Source organism: Cricetulus griseus, chromosome 10 (genome assembly GCF_003668045.3).
Source record: "Cricetulus griseus strain 17A/GY chromosome 10, alternate assembly CriGri-PICRH-1.0, whole genome shotgun sequence".
Classification (NCBI taxonomy): Eukaryota; Metazoa; Chordata; class Mammalia; order Rodentia; family Cricetidae; genus Cricetulus; species Cricetulus griseus.
In genome coordinates this window covers 21,431,737-21,450,774 of record NC_048603.1, presented here as the reverse complement: position 1 = coordinate 21,450,774, position 19,038 = coordinate 21,431,737, and the positions used below count along the sequence as shown (strand labels likewise).

Below are 19,038 nucleotides of genomic sequence, written 5' to 3'. Positions count from 1 at the left end.
GAACCAAACAACCGACTCAGACCTGCTTACTGGGAGGGAGGCAGATAGATGACTACACAGAAAATGCTGGGCAATGGGACACAGGTTGTAAGGGACACTTGGGAGAATGGAGGAGCAAGTGACCAAGTTGGTCTGAAAGAAGGATGTGACAGGAAAAGGGCATGGGATGCTAGCCACTACCACACAAGAGATGTCACTTTTATAAAAAAAAAAACAAAAGTCTTAAAGGAAGGGTCCACAAGGACCACAAAAAACAAAGCAAGCACGGAAGTTTAAGAGGGTTATTGGATAGTGTGTAACATCGGAGACCCTCTGGGCTTGTGCTGGTCCCAGCTCTGCAATGCATCCCTGACATTGCCAAGGTCATCGTCCCAAAGATTCCCACATTATGAATGCAAATTAGCCTAGCACAACACGGGAGCAGCCCACACCGTCTCACCGTGACCATCATTGCAGAGAAGGTCCCAATTTCCCCAGACTGTCTGTATTCTCAGCCTTTCCTCACAGGTGGAGTCCGTTTCTCCACCTTTTGATCCTGAGATTGACTTCACAGTAGTAAGATAGCAGATGGACCACAAAGGCTCAAACACAGAAGGCGGCAGAGACTGGGGTGCCACTTAGCCTTAGAACACATACTTAGCATTCAGGAGGCCCAGGTTCCACCCCCAGGATACACACAGCCCAAGCAGTACTCAGGCAACAAATCCACTTCCTCACAGCAGGGACTCTTTCTGCCATCACATTAACTGGCCCGGGACAGCCCTATGGAGGATATAAACCATCATGGAGAGCCCAGATTTGCCCCTGAGGATGTCAGATACAATGAGTCCCAGCCAACCTAAGTAGAGCTTCTCCCAGAGTCAGGAGGATGAGAGCAGCGAGCCCCATCAGGCCCTGGGGTTTGGACTACGCATCTTGAGGGAAAGCACTGCTAACCACACACCCACCCTGGTAGCTCTCCATAGCAGCTCAGGGCAAATTAGGAAGGAACCTAGCCTACAGAGGATGGAGAGGAGGCAGGGCTGGGACGATGGGAGCCGGGAGAGCTGTTTCAGGTGAAGAACTGGCAGGCAAGTGATCAACAGGAGCCAGCTTTGTCTAAAGACTTAGGTCTGGCTCTGGAAACCCCACACGGTGTTGACTGTAAACGGTCTGTTAGGAGTTGCTGATGGGACAGGATGTTTACAGGGAAGATACACCACTGAAGGGACATAAGCAGAAGGGCTGAGAGTCTCAGTATGGGAAAAAAAAAAAAAAAAAAAAAAACCTCTCCTTCCGGTTCTGTCTTAAGTGAGCTGGCTGCAGGGGAGGGGCCATCAGCCCCAGCCCCAGCCCCAGCCCCCTTACCCTCTGGCCACCACTGCCTCCACTGAGAGTCTTGCCTCTCATCAACAGCTGGAAGGGGCCTTGATTACAATTAAAAGCTAGAAGGACCTTGCTTTTCAGCAACAACTGGCTGGGACTTGCCTCAACAGCTGGAGGTGCCTTTAGTCTCACCAAGAACTGGAGGGAGCCTGGCTGCTTAGCTGGAGGAAGCCTTGACTCTCTCAGTAGCAGCCAGCTAGAGTAGGTCCTGCTGACCTTGGCCTGACCTCTACACATCATTGGTTGGAACAATCCCCTTTATTTTTGCTCTTTCTACTCACCCCTCACATTCCAGTTCAAAGGGCACTTCCCAGGACCCCTCTGTTGGCAGAGGGGACATTGCCCCTGTAGTTCCTGGCATCTGTACTTCTACAAAATGCTTCCCTGGATTGCTAACCCCTGAAGGGAGGAGGTGACTGACTCTCATCATTGTCCCTGGTGTGGTATATGGGGAAAGTTAATTACTATTATTTCTCTCTCTCTCTCTCTCTCTCTCTCTCTCTCTCTCTCTCTCTCTCTCTGTGTGTGTGTGTGTGTGTGTGTGTGTGTGTGTGTGTCTGTCTCTCTCTCTGTCTCTCTCTCTGACTCTCTGTCTGTCTGTCTCTCCAGTGCTAGGATAAAACCCTGTGTCTCAGGCATACAAGCTGGGCTAGAGACTTTACCCTGGCTGCCCACTGTTTCTTCTGTTTCACCCACTTACTGGCTATTCACTTTTTAATACAGCACAGGTTTACTTAACACTAGGCCTCTCCCCACTCTGCTGTCACTGCTCTCCCTAGAATGAGACCCTTGGTGGAGGAGGGGCCAAACTTTGCCAGCAGGGATCCCTCACCCACCTTCGCTACCTATTGTATTTATATACAATTTTATATATTTTATATACAGTACTGAGGAGGAACTTGGTGGTTGCTGAATAATGAAGAGACAAAGCCCCGAGCATCAATTGGAGTGGGGCCGGTTTACAATTTAATAGATGCCTGTACTTGAGTTTGGGCATATATATATATATATATATATATATATATATATATATATATATATATCTGAACAGTTGAGAAACATCACCATAGAAAGGCCTGCACGTATATATGCATCCCTAGAGATAATACTTTGATTATATCGTATAACCTATATCTTAAGACATAGGGAGAAAGCTGAGAATCACTTTAACACGGAGGCCTGCTCCCCACTGAGCCTCTCTTTATAGACTGACATCGGTGGGCATCAAGTCAAGATCAGGGATCTCACTGAAACAATACAACCAACCCTGAACCAGTTCTTTCTTTGGTCTGGACACAGCTGGTTTGGATCCAAAATATCTCCTGAAGCCTTGTAGGTCAAAAGCTCTATTATCAGCTGATGAGACTCAGGGAAGCGAATGGCTCTTGAGAGGCTTGACTTTGCCCATGGACCGTCCACTGATGGATTTCTGAGCTGATGGCCTCATTGGGGAAAGATGGAAAGTAGGGTATGGGCTTGGTCAGAGGAAGGAGGTCACTGGCAGCGTGCCTTCCCCTTCCCGTCTGCCTCAGCTTCCTGGCAGCCCTGAGTGGCTGAGGCCCTGAGTGGCTGAGGCCCTGAGTGGCTGAGGCCCTGAGTGGCTGAGGCCCTGAGTGGCTGAGGCCCTGAGTGGCTGAGGCCCTGAGTGGCTGAGGCCCTGAGTGGCTGCCTTTGCCGCATGATCGCACAGGTTCTGCCTCACCGCAGGCCCACTGCCATGGAAGCCGCCACAGCGGATGGAAATCTCAGACACCATGGGCCAAACTGACTCTCCCCACTCACGTGGATCGTCTCAGACATTTCCTCCAAGGGAACATCTCTGGGCGTCTAAGCCCAGCTCACCTCCAGCAGCTTCAGCCCCCCAATTTCGGGGTCTAGCACTGAGCTCTCGAACATAGAGAAAGCCCGCGTTGACGCCAAGGACAGCCAGTTCTACTGTGACTTCCCATGCCTTGTACTCCTTAACTTTTCCAAAGTCCCCCCAAAAACTTTGCTGAAAGACCACCTCGCAGCTCTGTCCCCACCAAGCCCTGATGGCATGCCTCTATTTGTCCAAGGCTGAAGCTTCCAACAAAGATAACAACTAAATCCTCACCATTGAAACACCACCGGTAGGTGTGTTCAGACCCTCAACACATGAGCTTCACACACGGGGCAAATCAGACCTAATATTTATTCTCCATGGGGCCAGGGATAACATCCCCAACAGGAAATCCAAGTTCCAAGGGGGTGGCTTCCTCAAAGCTTTTACCTCTGTTACCCAGCTGGTTCTCGTAGCCTGTGGAGTGAAGAGTGTAGATTCCAGGTCGTGTCAATGTGCTCTAGGCTACTCAGCTCTTCATCCTGTCCACCCACCAGGCAGGAGTGCCAACCCAAGCTGCTCAACTCCAACAGGGACACTCAGAGACAAGAAAAACATTTACCGACTAACTGGAGCACCGATTAGGACAAATTCCAGCCAAACAAATCATGGTTAAGTTGCTCTGTGTTCTTACTCCCTGCCCTGGATCCATAAGTCACTGTTTCTTTGACCCTATTTGTGCATCCAGCATTCACAGTCCCCGAGTGTCACCAGGCGTGGCTGTCTACCGCACAGTATTATACAGTAAATCTCACAAGAGACTGCTCTCCGATTTTGTTCCTTCTCAGAGCAGGACAGGGAACTGGAGATAAAGCTCAACATCATTCCTGGAGAGACAGAGACAGCTCGCTTAATAAATCATAGCTCTTCCCCTCCAAGCAGAAAATGTTCATCTGGATAACTTTTAACGTTGCCTGGCCTGATAGTATCTGTGCATTTATGAATTACGGGACTCCTTACTCAAGGGCCCGTGGGCATGTCGTGTTCTGACACAGCACGGATGCTTCGAGGTGTGCCACAGGTAAAGGGCGGTCCAGTCAAGTGTGTGATCTAAGACTAGCAGCTTTTCTCAGATGTACTCGTGGATGAGATGCAAAGTATGCCTGCCTCAACGGTCTTGCAGGGCCCTGTCGGAAAGTAGGTGAATTAACAAGAGCCTGGGGGTTGGAGAGGTGGCTCAGAGAGTAAGGAGCTTTCTGCACAGGCATGAGGACTGAGTTTGGATCCTTAGAAGCCACATACAACCCAGGCGGCCTGTAACCCCAGTGCCAAGCAGATACAGCCAGGTCAGCAGGACTCCAGCCAGCCTCCTGAAACAGTGAGCTGCAGATTCAGTGTAAGACTGTCTCAAAAACTAAGATGTCGCCGGGTGTTGGTGGCACATGCCTTTAATCCCAGCACTCGGGAGGCAGAGGCAGGTGGATCTCTGTGAGTTTGAGGCCAGCCTGGTCTACAGAGAGAGTGCCAAGACAGGCTCCAAAGCTACACAGAGAAGCCCTGTCTCGAAAAACCAAAAAAAAAAAAAAAAAAAAAAAAAAAACTAAGGTGTCGATGAAGAATCCAGGAAGACAACGAACATCAGTTTCTGGCCTCCAGACCCAGGCACACACACATGAATGCACAGATTAAAAGAAAAAGAATGAAAATTATGAAAAGAACATGATATCACTTTGATAAAAATTAAAACAGTAGTGGGAATAGTAGGTGGTATCTTTAAGTGCTGAGGACACGTTGTTAAACTGTCCTTCATACTGTGTGTGTGTATACTCTGTCATTTTGAGTACGAATATATCTGGAGGCTTGGGATTAAGCAACGTGGTCATATGACTAGCATACTCAGGAGTCTGAAATAGAAAACCAAGGCTTAGCTGAAGTTATTCCTAAAGGCCAGAACCAGCAAAATTTACTCATGTGAACACTTACGAGGCTTAACTAGGCTGTGTCACACGCTACTTTGCCCTAGTGAGACCAACAGTAGACTTTTGGGCACTGCCTTCCAGGAGTGCACTGTGGAGGGAGGGGACTCAGACACAAGGAGCTGTATCACTCTATACTCTGTAGGAGACTATGAATGCACAAGTGTGTTGTTTGCTAACTACAGCCCTGTCCCAACAAGATGCTCCTGGACCATGGGATCGACATGATGAGTGTCTGTCTGCGTCTGAGTGCAAAAGGGATAACTGTCCTAGGAATAAGGCCAGAGGGAGAAGCTAGGGAGAGCTGAAGAGGAGACCTACAAAAGTCAGTGTTGGTGCCACAGGCAGATGCAGAGAGTAACAAAACGCTCAGAGAACAGGAGGACGGCTCTCCTCTGGGTGTCACAGTGACACTCTCGTGGGATAGGAAGCCACGGATTTGGGGGCGGGGGGGGGGGCTGTTCTCTACCGTGAAGCCTCCATGTCTGAAAAAGGCTCCACATACAGGACTCCTCACAGCAGTGTGTATCTTTGAATTTGAAAGTCAAATGCTGTGGTCTGGCTCCTCTGAGGGAGAAATATTATCACTAACAACAGTGGCTACGGCTGAGCCTGGCTAGGGAGGCTGGCGCCATGCTAAGCGCTTCGTGGGCACAGTTTCTCTCCACCTTCATATTCAACCCTGAAACTTCCCAGCCCGTCCCCATGACACAGATGTGGGAAACTGAGGATGTGAAGTGGTTCCATGATTTACTCAGGGCCACACACGGATGGGTGGAGGTGAAACTCAAAGCCAGGGTGCCGTTTCGTAGGAGGCCTCAACACTCACATTCAGAGCTGAGCCTCAGCCCATGTCAACGGCAAAGACAGATAATCAACAGAAGTGCACCTGCCTCATTCCCCAGCTCATGACCTACACCGTGAGCAAGGTGACCGTCCTACCTAATCACTCTGCCGATGCTGGCTTTGGCATGCCAGGAAAGTGAGTAGAGATGGCTTGGCCAGGCAGCCCATCTGAGAGAACACTGAAATAGCCCATTTATTCCTCCAGCAGCCGGGCAGGACCCTGGCTCCAGGGCCTGAGTCTCTTTCCTGTTTTGAGCATCCTCTGGCTGCTCTGACATCTTAACCCCAGCTGTCCTCATCTGCAAGGTAGAGTTGCTGAGAATGACAACGCAGGAATTATGGGTGCTCTTCCCTGCTGTCCCTGGGCTGCAGGCAGAGGGCTGGTCACTCACTGTCCCAGCCTCCTCCTCCTTTGGGGTTTTGGTCGGGAGGAAGGAAGGATGTCCAGGTAGGGTGTTCCTGGCCATTCCTGGGATGTGAAGTGATTTGGTTTTTTCAGTGGGTCTGGCAGCAGCCTGAGTGGCTCTTCTGTGGGCATCAGGTGCAGCTCAGTGCATGTTCTCTTCATCTCCCGAGGACGCCTGGGAGCTGTGTGACGTGGGCAATGTCTTCTAGCCAGTCTCTTCTTTAAAGGAGGAGGTCTGTGAACGTAACCTTGTGGATGGGGGGGAGACAGGATAGGGAAAGTGAAAGGGGAGGGAAGGAGGAAGGGAGAAAGAGAGAGGGAGATAGAGGGAGGGAAGGGGGAGAAAGAGAGAGAGAGAGAGAGAGAGAGAGAGAGAGAGAGAGAGAGAGAGGGAAAGGGAGGGAAGGAAGAAACCCTTGCCTTTTGCCTATGACCATGGGAACCTTGGTGCAGGTCACCTGGAGTGCCACCATCAACCATCCTTTCTTCAGTTCTCAAAAGTACAGCTCAATGTATGGGGTAGGAGCATTGTTTGTCTCCTTACTGTCCTTATCTGATTGAAGGAACGAGGTGCAGGAAGGTTCAGGGAGATGAGCAGGGGACTCGATTCAGCAAGAGATGAAGTTATCTCCCCTGGCCTGGAGTCTTGGGTCTTGACTGGTTTCCATGCCTCAGCGTCTCGATGCCAAAACACCAATAACAATGGTGTCCCCAACACTACCCAGAAGGAGAAATGAGCCAGAGCAGCCCGCCAGTGCATTCCCTGACAGGTGCTTACATAGATAAGGGGCAGACTGCATGCAGGCTGGAATACACAAAAGCCAACACCAACTTCCTCTCAGAAGGGTCAGTGGGGTGGCAGCCTGGCCGCCACCAAGAGGCCTGCTCCTTGGCCCACTCTGATGTGTGAGGAGAGCAAGACACGGATACCAACACTATCACTAAAGGGGCGGAGCGAGCACCCCTGAGGGCCCAGCCGGAGTTAAATAAAGGTCAGGCACTGAAGCTATTTTGCACTCCCACTCTGACCTTTTAAACCCAGGAAGGCTCCAGCCTGCTGCTTCCTCTAGAAAGTCCTCCTCTTTCAAAAGGTGTGTGAGGACTGGTTTCTACCCTATGGGCCTTCTGTGGACACAGAGGTCCCTACATGCAGAGTGTGCAGCCCAGTCAGGATATCCACAGGGAGTTAGTTTAGCCAAGGAAATGGCCCCAAAGTTTCTAAGCAAGAGGGCACTAACAGGCACCATAATGCTGACTGAGGTTGTCGCTCAGAGCATGGCTCCTCTGATAGCTCTTTCCAAACACTTCAGGAGCAAGAACTCCCTTGGTATCACTTAGCATCTCCTGGAAGATGGGCCCTATGAGGACTGCTTTACAGACAGGAAACAAGCACAGAATGGCTGAACAACTGGCTCCAGGTCACACAGCTATGAAGCAGCAGAGCTAAAACTTTAATAAATGACCCAATGAATCAGTGAGTGACTCAGCAGAAGAATAACTGAACTATCGGGGAGGAGAAGGTTGAACAAGGGCACCCAGTAGGGTTTCATAACTCTTCGTTTCACGCTTTCTTAGCGTGCAACCGCTGTAACTTGCTATCACCGAATGAACTCAGGGCATCCTCACTCAGTCTAAGTCAACAGTTAGGATTCCATAGCTCAGGGCAAAAGAGGAAACCTGCCTGACTGCACCCCAAGGACGGTTCCCAGCCATGCTGCCTGTCTGTATTCCAAACTCTCTCCACAGCCTCCAGGACTTTCTCGGCTCTGTGGGTTTGGCATGAGAGAGGAATAAGTTTCATTTGTAAAAAAATCCTGCCCGTACTTCTGGGCTCACAGCTGCTTCCAGTTTCAGGTCACAGGTACAGACAGGAAAACAGCACCAGGCTTTATGTCGGGGCCAATGCCTTCACTACAGACAGAAGCTAATTCTTTTTTCTTTCCTTTTTCCTGTGTGTGTGTGTGTGTGTGTGTGTGTGTGTGTGTGTGTGTGTGTGTGTCTGTGTGTGTGTGTGTGTGTCTGTGTGTGTCTGTGTGTGTGTCTGTGTGTACACAAGTGTGCACATGACATGGCATACGTGTGGAAGTGAGGACAACTTTTCTTTGGGAGTCATTTCTCCCCTAAGAACATGGGTTTAGAGACGTAGAGACGGAACAGGTTTTCGGGCTTGCCTGGCAAACACTTTTGCCCATCTTGCCACGTCCGGGAAGTTTTTTTTTTTTTTTAATCCAAAGTTCCTATTAAGTGGGTGGCAAGGCTAACTAACAGCCCTCTTATCTTCTCTCCTCATTTTAATTTCCTTTTTGGCCAAAAGACCACATTTTTACCTTGGAGATTAGCCTTTGAAACTTCCAGCTCCGCACCCCACAGAGCAGCTCGGGGCTGTGGCAGCTAATATATTTCCCAAGCCAAGGGCTCTATCCTCTGACCCTCCCACAGGTGGTGGGATTAGCAGATCTTCCCCTAAAGGAACAAGGCATCTTCCTGTCTTTTGTGAAGATGTTATTAAAGGAGGGTTTCCAAAATCACAGTCTTGTGCTGCTCTTCAGTTCACTTGAAGCAAATCGGCCTCCCCAGGTGCCCGTCTAGGAAACGACATTTGCAGGCTGGCTTGCAAACCAAATGTTTTCTTAGCCTTATTGCCAGGTCCTGTCTCCAGTTCTGGGAGACTCACCACGGCTTTGAACATCGCTTGGTCCCCAGACACCATAGGGGTGTCTGGATTCTGCGCGTGCTGGCACCAAAATAAATAAATAAATAAAATAAAGTTTAAATAAATAAAATTTTAAAAAAGCACTTGCCATCAGAGACCTGAGATGGAAGTGAAAATGGCAAAGACCCGTGAGTCCAGAACCAACCAAGTCATCCCAAGAATCGCAATTGGGATGTGGCTCTTAGCTCACACTGATGGCAGGCACTTAGCACACTGATGGCATGCACCAGTCCACCAGAGGGTGAAGCTGCTGATTTTAGACTCAGGAGAAGTAAGTACGGAGACTCAGGACCTCTGCCTAACTAGGTAGTCAATGCATTGAGTCCTAGGTCACTATTGAACATGGCTCGGATGGGGTGAATCTGAGCCCTAGGGGCCGGGCTGACGTCCTGTCAGAAGCAGTACTGCTCTCCCACACGCCCAAACCTCCACAATGCAGAGCTGCTGGGTACTGGATCACGCTCTATGCACACTGCATGTGGTCTGGGTCTGGGCTCTGAAAGTGCCAGGAAATTCCAACTCTACCACTTTTGGCTCTGGGGATCTATCCACATCAATGTCTTAACCTAACCTGTCTGCTGACTCTCAGCTTCCAGTTTCTGTTTCGCTGAAATGAGGTTAGAGACCACCCAGGCTGCTGTGAGGATGAGGAGTGTCAGAGGGGTCAGGATCTCCTACCAGGGAGCCTGCTTGCAGGATAGGCCAAGTAGAGCGATGATCACGGCTCTCTGTGGTCAGGTGGGAGCCCAGACACCTTGTCTCCCAACTTTGTAGAAAAAGATGAGGATCTAAGAGAAGCTAGATGGCTCGGCAAGTAAAGAAAGGACTTGCCACCAAGTCTGGCTACCTGAGTTGGATCCCCTGGGACCCTCCCATTGGAGGGAGAGAACAGAAATCCCAAAGTTGCCCTTAACCATCAAAAAAAAGTGTTTTTATATGCCATCTGACAGTCCTATGGTCTGCATGTTTATCTGCAGAGTAGGAAGAACCATTGTCAAGGGCAACACTCAGAAAACAACCCAGCTGCAGATACTAAAGTCCGTGGGAGCTGAGGTTAGCAGTTCCCTGGCCCTGGAGGCTCTTTCAGGGCCTGCTGTAGCCACAGTCCACCAAGCAGGAGAGAGGGCAGAGCCAGTGACATCAGAAGATTCATTTGAAGCTCCCAGCTACTCTTCTTAGGATCTAATGAAAGAGCTGTGTTTTTATTTTCTTACCACTGACCCTTTTATTTCTGAAAAAGCAGATGGCCAATTAGATGAATTGCCATCTTTCATGTGGGCCTCTTGAACATGAGTCAATATTTCGGAGTCGTTCCATCTCAGGTAGAAAAGTCACAGGTTTGCTTTTGTTTTTATTTTTTAATATTTATTTATTTATTATTTTAATGATGGGGTTTTTCTCAAGAGCTCTCTATTAAGTAAATACGCATGGAGGTAAACTTTTTAGCCAAACTGGCTCCATTAGTGCCTTATGTGTTCAAATGGATTTCTCTTGCTTTGTTTCAATGAAGCCAAATTTACCACAATACAATCTATTTGGGTTAGATTTTTAAAGGCTGTATCTAGTGAAATTCAGAGTAAGTATTTTCTCGACATATGCCAGCTATCCCTTCCTAATGTCACCTTTTAATTCCACCAAGTCACCTGGAACCAATATTATATTCAATTGTTCTTATGATCTATCTATCTATCTATCTATCTATCTATCTATCTGTTTTTGAGAAAATGTCTTACTATGTGGTCCTGGCTGGACTTGAACCCAGAGATCTACAGTCTTTGCCTCACAGTACTGGAATTAAAGGCATTTTTATTTGATTTTTTAATTTAAAAATTTTTATGAGCATTGACTGGTATTTTGCCTGCAAGTATGTCTGCGTGAGGGTGTCGGATCTCCTGGAACTGTGAATGCCATGTGGTTCCTGGGAACTGAACCTGGGCCCTCTGGAAGAACAGTCACTGTTATTAATTCCTGAGCCATCTCTCCAGCCCTGATGTTGCTTTTTAACCCTTATTTTATATTGTCTTTAAAACTTTCAAGTTATAGATGGGAGAGTTTTTAGTATTCAGGCATCTGTACTGATCTGACCTTGGGGTTCTGACAGGATACACCCTCAGCTGCAGCCACTGAGAGCACCACCTGTGCACATTCACTATGTTCCCTTTTAAAAGGGCCCTGCCCACCTCTCTCTCTCTCTCTCTCTCTCTCTCTCTCTCTCTCTCGCTCGCTCTGCCTCTCTTTTCTCTTCTGCTGCTCGTGTCCCCTGAGGCCAGTCTCCCTCCTCCCCTCCCCCCTTCCCATTCACTTTCCCCCAATAAAAATAAATCCTCCATGTGAGCTCTGTCATGTGGCATCTTTCTCTCTCAGGTCACCGCTCCAATTCCCAGCACCCACATCAGGCAGCTCACAACTGCCTGTAACTCCAGCTCCAGGGGGATCTGATGCCTCTGGCCTCTGTGGACATTTGCACTCATGTGCAAATACCCACACAGAGAGACACATTAGACACAATTAAAAATAATAAACATCAATTAAAAAATTCCTTTCAGGCCTATATGGTTGAATAACCAGTATCTTAGAGGGGGAAAAAAAGAAAGCAAAACAAAAATATACATAGAAAGAATAGAAAAAAAAAGTTCCAAATAACTTCTGACTAATTGGAAGACACATTTTGTGGGCTGTTTTGTTTGTTTGTTTGTTCTGAGGCAGGGTTTCTCTATGTAACAGTTCTGGCTGTCCTGCAACTCACCTTGTAGACCAAGCTGGTCTGAAACTCATAGAGATCCACCTGCCTCTGCCTCCCCGATTACTGGGACTAAAGGGGTTTGCCACCATCACCCAGCCGAAAGACACACTTTTAATGTGCAAATATTCCAGTCTTATTATGTGATCTTTGGTTTTTTTTTTAAAAGATTTTATTTATTTATTATGTATACAACATTCTGCTTCCATGTATACCTGCACACCAGAAGAGGGCACCAGATCTCATAATGGATAGTTGTGAGCCACCATGTGGTTGCTGGGAATTGAACTCAGGACCTATGGAAGAGCAGTCAATGCTCTTAACCTCTGAGCCATCTCTCCAGCCCCCTTGAATGGGTTTTTTTTTTTTTTAATGCCTTTGTGGGGCACAGTCTGTCCCCACACCAACCTGTCCAGAAATCAGCGTCCTCAGGATTGAAAAGCTGGCACTTAGGAAGATGGCCCAGTGGGTAACAGTGCTTGTTCTTTCAGAGAGGCATCTGAGCTTGAATTCCCAGCATCCACGTAAAAAGCCAAGCGTGACTGTACATACCTGTAACCTCAGCATTGGGGGTCAGAGATAGGTGGACCCCAAGAGTTGGTTGGCCAGACAGCCTTTGCAAAACAGTTCGCTTTTGGCTCAGTGAGGAACCCCATCTCAAGACAATAAGGGAGAGAATGGTACAGGAAAACACCCCGTGTCCTGCCCCCACTTGTTCCGAATGGAGCATTGCACAAAATTATCACTGCTTGTGTTCTCATGGGCATACACCCAGTCACATGTTTGCAACACACACACACACACACTCACATGTATGCACCACACACAAGCACACACACACGTGTGCACCTCTCTCTCTCTCTCTCTCTCTCTCTCACACACACACACACACACACACACCAGCATTTGTTGGGCAATTCTGATAACCCAAGATGCATGGTGAAATTATTAATAAATAAACTTGTTTTCACATCAGTTGTACAAAAGGTATCTGTGTGACAAAAGAGGAAACTGAGTGAGTGATCTTGTCCCTGGAGTGTCTAGTTGAGAGGCCCTGAAACCCAGGCAAACCTTCACACTTCCCATTGAGAGGTGAGTGGAGACAGACAAGCTGAGGGTCTGCAGGGTTTGGATGGGGTTTCTGTCCGTCCTCTAAGGATTCATGCTGGAAACTCGGTACCCAGTAAGCAGTATTAAAGGAATGGAGGACTATAGGGAGAAGTTACAGGTTAGGATATCTTTATTCAAGTAATACTGGCCAAGCACAAGCCAGAGCGTGCCCAGAGGCAGCAGGCTAGGGAGGCCAGAGAGAGGGCTCCCCACGTGTCTGTGTCTGCCACCCCTTAAGAACTCCCCACCCGAGTCATCCTGAACCTCCCCTGACCACGCCCTGAAGGGAGTAGTTAAGCACACCTGTAGCTAGCTCCTAGGAGCGTGCCTACAGTGCCTCCCTACAATTCCCCTTTTAGTCTAAAACTTAATAGTGTAAAACATCCAAAATCACTGTCTCCCTACAGAGGACCTTTAAGGGAGGGGACCTGGTGGGAGGGCACAGACTAGACCACACCCACCCTACCCCACTTAGCTTCCTAGTTATCTCTTCCTAGTGCACTATCCTAATGCCATTCATTAGCACCTGAACCAGGGGCTATCACCAGAGTCAACACCGGGTAGCTTAAATTCTCAACTCCCAATACTATGAACTAAATAAACTTCTTTTGTCTCCAACTTCTCAGCCTCAGGCATTTTGCTTTATCAATGGAAAACAATAAGGGACGTTGCCTTATCTTGACACACTAGGGGTAATCTGATACAATGGGTTGAATTGGGACTTCTAGCAACTCTGTGGCCTCACCTAAGGGATTTACCCTCTGGCTTCTCATTGACAGTATGTGGACTGACATACTGCTGCCTCAGGCTGTAGCAGAATCAAGGGAGACAACAGGTGTGGGTTGGATCTCCTCAGTCTTAGCTCTCTAAGCTCTCTATACCTGACTCCACCCAGTTCCCTTCCCAGGAAGCTACTGTAAAGACCCCCCTCTCCCCCCACACACTTCCCTGCCCCGTGTCCTGCCAGAATCCCTGGCTTCTGGGTGGCTGTCTTTCCAGAAGCTTGAAGCTGTACATAGCAGGTTGGATTAGGGCAAAGTGCGTGGCCTCCTTGTCCAGTCCCCCAGGTCGCTCCCCAGGGCCTCTGCCGATTTGTACTGCTATGCAGTCCTCGATCCCAGCGGCTCCCTCTGCCCCCTTTCCAGATGTAGAGAAGGTACGGCTGTCATTTCCTGCTGATGCCCCACCCCAGGTGCTGCCCCAACCTCTGGGGGGAGGGGGGTTCCTTTATGCAAATCTCCACTTGAATTTCCTGTCTGTATCCAAAATGTCAAGATGTCTAAAAGGCTACATACTTCGGGGCATACACTAAACACTTAGTAAAATGTAGATGCTACTGAAATCCTTCTCAGGGGAGCAAATTAGATTTGCGTACATAGACTTGTCTCCTAGGCTCCTTCCAGCTTCTGGGATAGAGGCAAGGAGGGCCTTTTACCTTGCTGACTCCTACTTAGGACCTGGAGGGACGAGCATATGAGAGGGGACAAACCCAAGACCCAGGAGTTCTATGTCCCAGGCACCGTTTTTCCCTTCTTGCCCCCACCACACACACACCTGGGAAACATTCTGACACCTGAGCCTTCCTGTTCTACTTTCATTCCTGTTGCTATGAAAGATACCCTAACCAAAAGCAACAGAGAAGACTAAAGGTTTTATTCTCATCTACCGTTCCAGGTTCCAGTCTGCCACCGAGACAAGGTCTACGCAGAACTAAAGCAGGGATACTGGAAGGCACAGATGTTGCTTCTTAACTAATTTTCGTTTATCTCTCTCTTGCTTCATATAGCTCACACGCACACAAACACACAGACACACACCACACACCCCACCTAGGGAATGATTCCACCCACAATGAGTTCAGTCTTCTTACAACAATTAGCAATAGAGACAGACAAACTCTCCAAAGAAGTGTCCACAGGCCACCCTGATCTAGCAAGTCCCTCAACCCAGGGTCTCTTCTCAGCTAATTCCAGATTGTGTGGAGTTGACATTTAAAACTAATCGTCACACCTCACCACCAGGATGTGGTGCCTAGATGCAGTCCACTCTGGGCACCCTTAAACCCAATCTAAATGATCCTTCTCTCCCAGCCTGACTACAGAGTGTTCTGGTACCAGAACCTGACTACTATTCTTGGTAACAGTGCTTTGGGACCACTTCTCAGCCCCTGTCCTGACCACTTAGTAATTGTTCTTCCATAGGAAAGAAGGTTTGTTTTTGTTTGTTTGTTTGTTTTTGTTTTTTTAAGGTTTTTATATAACTTAGAGGAATGAGAAAGTCCTCCACGGCAGCCTGGGGAATGTTCAGAGAGGTTAATGAGCTGCTTTACCTGAAAAATCAGCTGCCTATTTACAGGGTTTCCCTATGAGAGTTCCAGAACTTTGGAACTCCATTCCACCACCTGGAACAGACTCATATGAGCCCTGACACAGTCACTTTCTCTGATAAGCAGACTTCATTCATCTGGAACTTGGAGGCTCTGGGGCTTCCACGAGTGAACCTTCACTTCCAACCTTCTCTCTATCTCCAGGCACCCATGCAACAAGTAGCACACAGGAGCAAGTCCTGGCCGGCTCACGCAGCTGGCCTGTGGCAGTGTCCCCTTGAAAGCCAGCACTTTCTCCCACAGCTGGCTGCTCCAGCCTCCCAGATCTGCTGTCCAAATCTACATGGGAGGTATGTGTATAGGTGTGAGTCAAATATTCGAAACAGAGCATCAGGATGAATTTTCAAAGCAAATCCAGCTCATCCTCTCAGCTTCCCATAGTCATACTCTTTAGAAGCTTGCAGCGAGGGTCCTGCAGGCTCTAACCATCCTAGCACAAAAAACAGCCAGAGAAAAGGACACAGTGAAGGACCAAAGCATCTAGTCCCTACCACCTCCAGTGGCCTCAGCTCTTTGTGCAGAAGGCAGAGGCAGTCTGTTGTCTCAGGGCCCTCTGTTTCCTTGCACACACAGTGTAAGACGTGTTTGATATCTGCTTGACGCCATTCAAGGAAAGACATCTGCAGTCAAATGCTCTACCACCGAGCTCTACCGCCAAGGAAAGACATCTGCTCTGCTGCAGACTGATAGAACCAACCCTGCATTACCAAGGCCTGGTACCACTCCACCGCCCCGCCCCAGATTCTTTCTGTGGATCCCTCAAGGAGGAAGGGCTCACAATCTAGTGACCCTTTCAACACAAGTGGCTTTGGTCGAGATAAATACCACATATGACATGACTCTTTGTCATCCCCTGAACCTCCCTCAGAGGCCTGAAACCTCCGGGACAGCAGGAGTTCAAGGACCATGTGTTTTTCCACTCCTGGTATCTCCAGCACCCTGCCAGGTATCTGGGACAAAACAAAGTCCCCATAAACACAGGCTCACATGGAACCAAAGCAAGGCAGTGGTCTCCACCAACTTTAACCAAAGAGGCAGTAAATCCCCTGGGGCTCACAGTTTTGCATTAAAGCTAAGGGATTGAACAGAATAATGTCTAAGGTCACTTTCAGTTCATGGACAAGGAGGTCACCCTGGCCTCTTTGCAATCTGCACACAGGAGCCCCAAGACATCACAATAAATGCACAGTTTGTGTGCCAAACCTCACCTCTCCAAACCCAGCATTAGAAATGCTGGCAAACACCTGACCAAGTGAGAGAGGACTCAGAAAGACAGGAAGCCACCCTTTCAGGGAGAAGGGAGGAGCTTGAGACCTGGGGGTAGCATGCTCGAGTCTCCCCAAGCAGACTAGTTCTGAGAAAGAATCCGAGTGAACTTAAAGGAGATAGGGACTTTCTTTACAAAGAGGCCCCAGGTGACTGCCAGCAGAACACTACAGCTTCTTGTTTTGCAGACAGTGAAACCGAGACCCAGGACCCAGAATAGCTTGGGTGCCACGTTGCAAAGCAACGGAGCCTTGGCACTGAGACTCAGAGGCAGGCTTTCACTGGGGTCACGTCTGGGTTCTTCTGACCAAATTAGAACAGACAAGCAAGCTCTCTCGTGGGTTTTCAGGCCATTTCAGGAATGCAGTTTCCATGTGGGTCATGCAAATGATCAAAAGGTCCTGAAAGTCTGATTTTGGGTTTCTTCTGACCTGGCCAGCTTTCCATGCACAAAGCAGTCGTTGGGAAGTACTCTAGAAGTCTCACTTCCCAATTTTCAGTAACTTTACAATCAGCTCAAGACCAAAAAATTACACAGACAATTCTACAACTTTTAAACTGATAGGTTTGAAGCAACCTATTGCTGAATATTGTTATAACTGCTCCATTTCGCTGCTAGTTACGGTTAACCTTTTGCTGCGGCTTAATTTAAAATTTGGACTTTGTCACAACACTCCATGGTAGCTAAGGTCTTGGATATCTACCCGTATCTTGGGAAATATCTGTGGATAAGAGACCATTGTACAATGATTGATGGACTTTACTTTTTTTTTTCTTTTTCTGTTTGCTTTTTGGAGACTGGAAGGGCTTGGGATGAAAGTTAAGGTTCAGCTTCCACCAAACAACAGCCCTGTCCAAACACAAACCCATGAGTTAGTAACACTAGCCAGGTAAATTGATGAGGGGTAGATACCAAAGTCATGCAACTGGAGGTGCCTTCCAGGGGAGGACTGCCCGACACTTGTTTCTAGGGTAGAGTCCTGACAAGACAGGCTTCTTGGTGGAAGGAGAGATGGAGATGCACTTGTCAAAGTCATACTGAGAATCTAGGACCCCAAGGCATCCTTTCCTTCCAGGCCCATACACGGATAACTTCCCCAAGCCTTGGCAGACAAGAGGGGAAACAAGGACTCCTGACACTGGTGGTAGGCAATTGTTCAGAGGTCCCAACTGGAGGGGGCACATAGGCGAGGTAGCAACCTGCACCAAAGACTAGACCCCAGCACCATCTACAAATAGCTCAGAGAAAGTCAGCTTCCGCTTGCTGCTGCAGAGCAAGCAAGCTCACACACTTAAACCCTCGTGTTCACTTCCAGGGGCACTTCCTGTTTTCAAGCTCCAGGATGTTGCTGCCTGAAGCAAAGCCACTGTGGGGAAGCCCCCTGCTAAACCCAGGCCCTGGCTTTAATAGTCAGTATGACCTCAGGGAAAGAAAAAAAAAAAAAAAGAGGAATTGTCAGAAAGCTGAGGGAAGAAGCGCGCCGTTCATTCTTTTATTCCTTTAGTCAGCTCCTGTCCGCGCACATGTGAACACACATTGTAAGCATATTGTAAGCATATGTCTGCACGATATACATCTACACACAGTTCTGCATAATATCTATCCTGCAGGACCCATTTGGGATAAGGAAACTGAGGCTCCGAAATGCTATCTCCACCCTCCATGCAATTTTAGGCACACGCGGGAGACACAGGACGGTGAAGTTTAGTTACTGTTTCTTTTCAGCCAATCACGGAAGTTCAGAAAATGACAAGGCTTTGGTGTTTGGGCAGGAAGGGGAAGTGCAGGGAGGCTCAGGGGCCCAGCCCTGAGGCTCTGGTCTTCCTTTCTCACAGTTTAGCCTAGCCGTTGTTTCCAAAGACGCCGGCAGGGGGCAGTGCATCTCTCTTTTTCAAACCTGGGGGCGCTATGGGCCATGATCCAAGAAAGAAAATCAGGGGACACCGCCCCCGGTTTCCAGAAACACGCACACTGGTTTAGCGAGGGAGGTAGTAGGTGCTCAGCGCGCTCCTAGAAGCCGCTGGATCAATTTAAATTTAGTAGTAAACGGTAAGGGACGAGGGGCGTTCCGACTCCGGCCAGCGCCTTGTGTCCCAGAGGCCTTCCCACTGAGCGCAGGCTTAGCACCTACTGTGTGCCAGGAGCAGCGGCAGAGATCGCATAGCCCTGTCCCCGGCTCCTAGCAGTTTTTCCTCTGGGGAGCGGCCCCTCACCTGCCGCAGGGAGGGGTGGGCGCTTCATCTCACCACAAGTCCGTTAGGGCGAGGGGGCGCGGAGCTGGGAAAGGAGAGGGTACCCCATAAACACAGTGGAAGTCCGGCGAAAGCCTGCTGTAGCGACTGAGCGAGCTTGCTCCCGTCCTCGGGGGTCACTGAGGTCTCCTGGGACTCAGCCTCCGAGATGCCGGGGCCAGCCCAGCCCCCACTCA

General features: G+C 48.9%; 1 protein-coding gene across 4 annotated transcripts in view; it reads right to left on the bottom strand.

Moving 5' to 3' along the window:
• Positions 1-19,038, bottom strand: part of LOC113830645 (CMP-N-acetylneuraminate-beta-galactosamide-alpha-2,3-sialyltransferase 1) — a 79,540-nt gene that overhangs the window by 59,018 nt on the left and 1,484 nt on the right. The gene's annotated exons all lie outside the window — the stretch shown is intronic.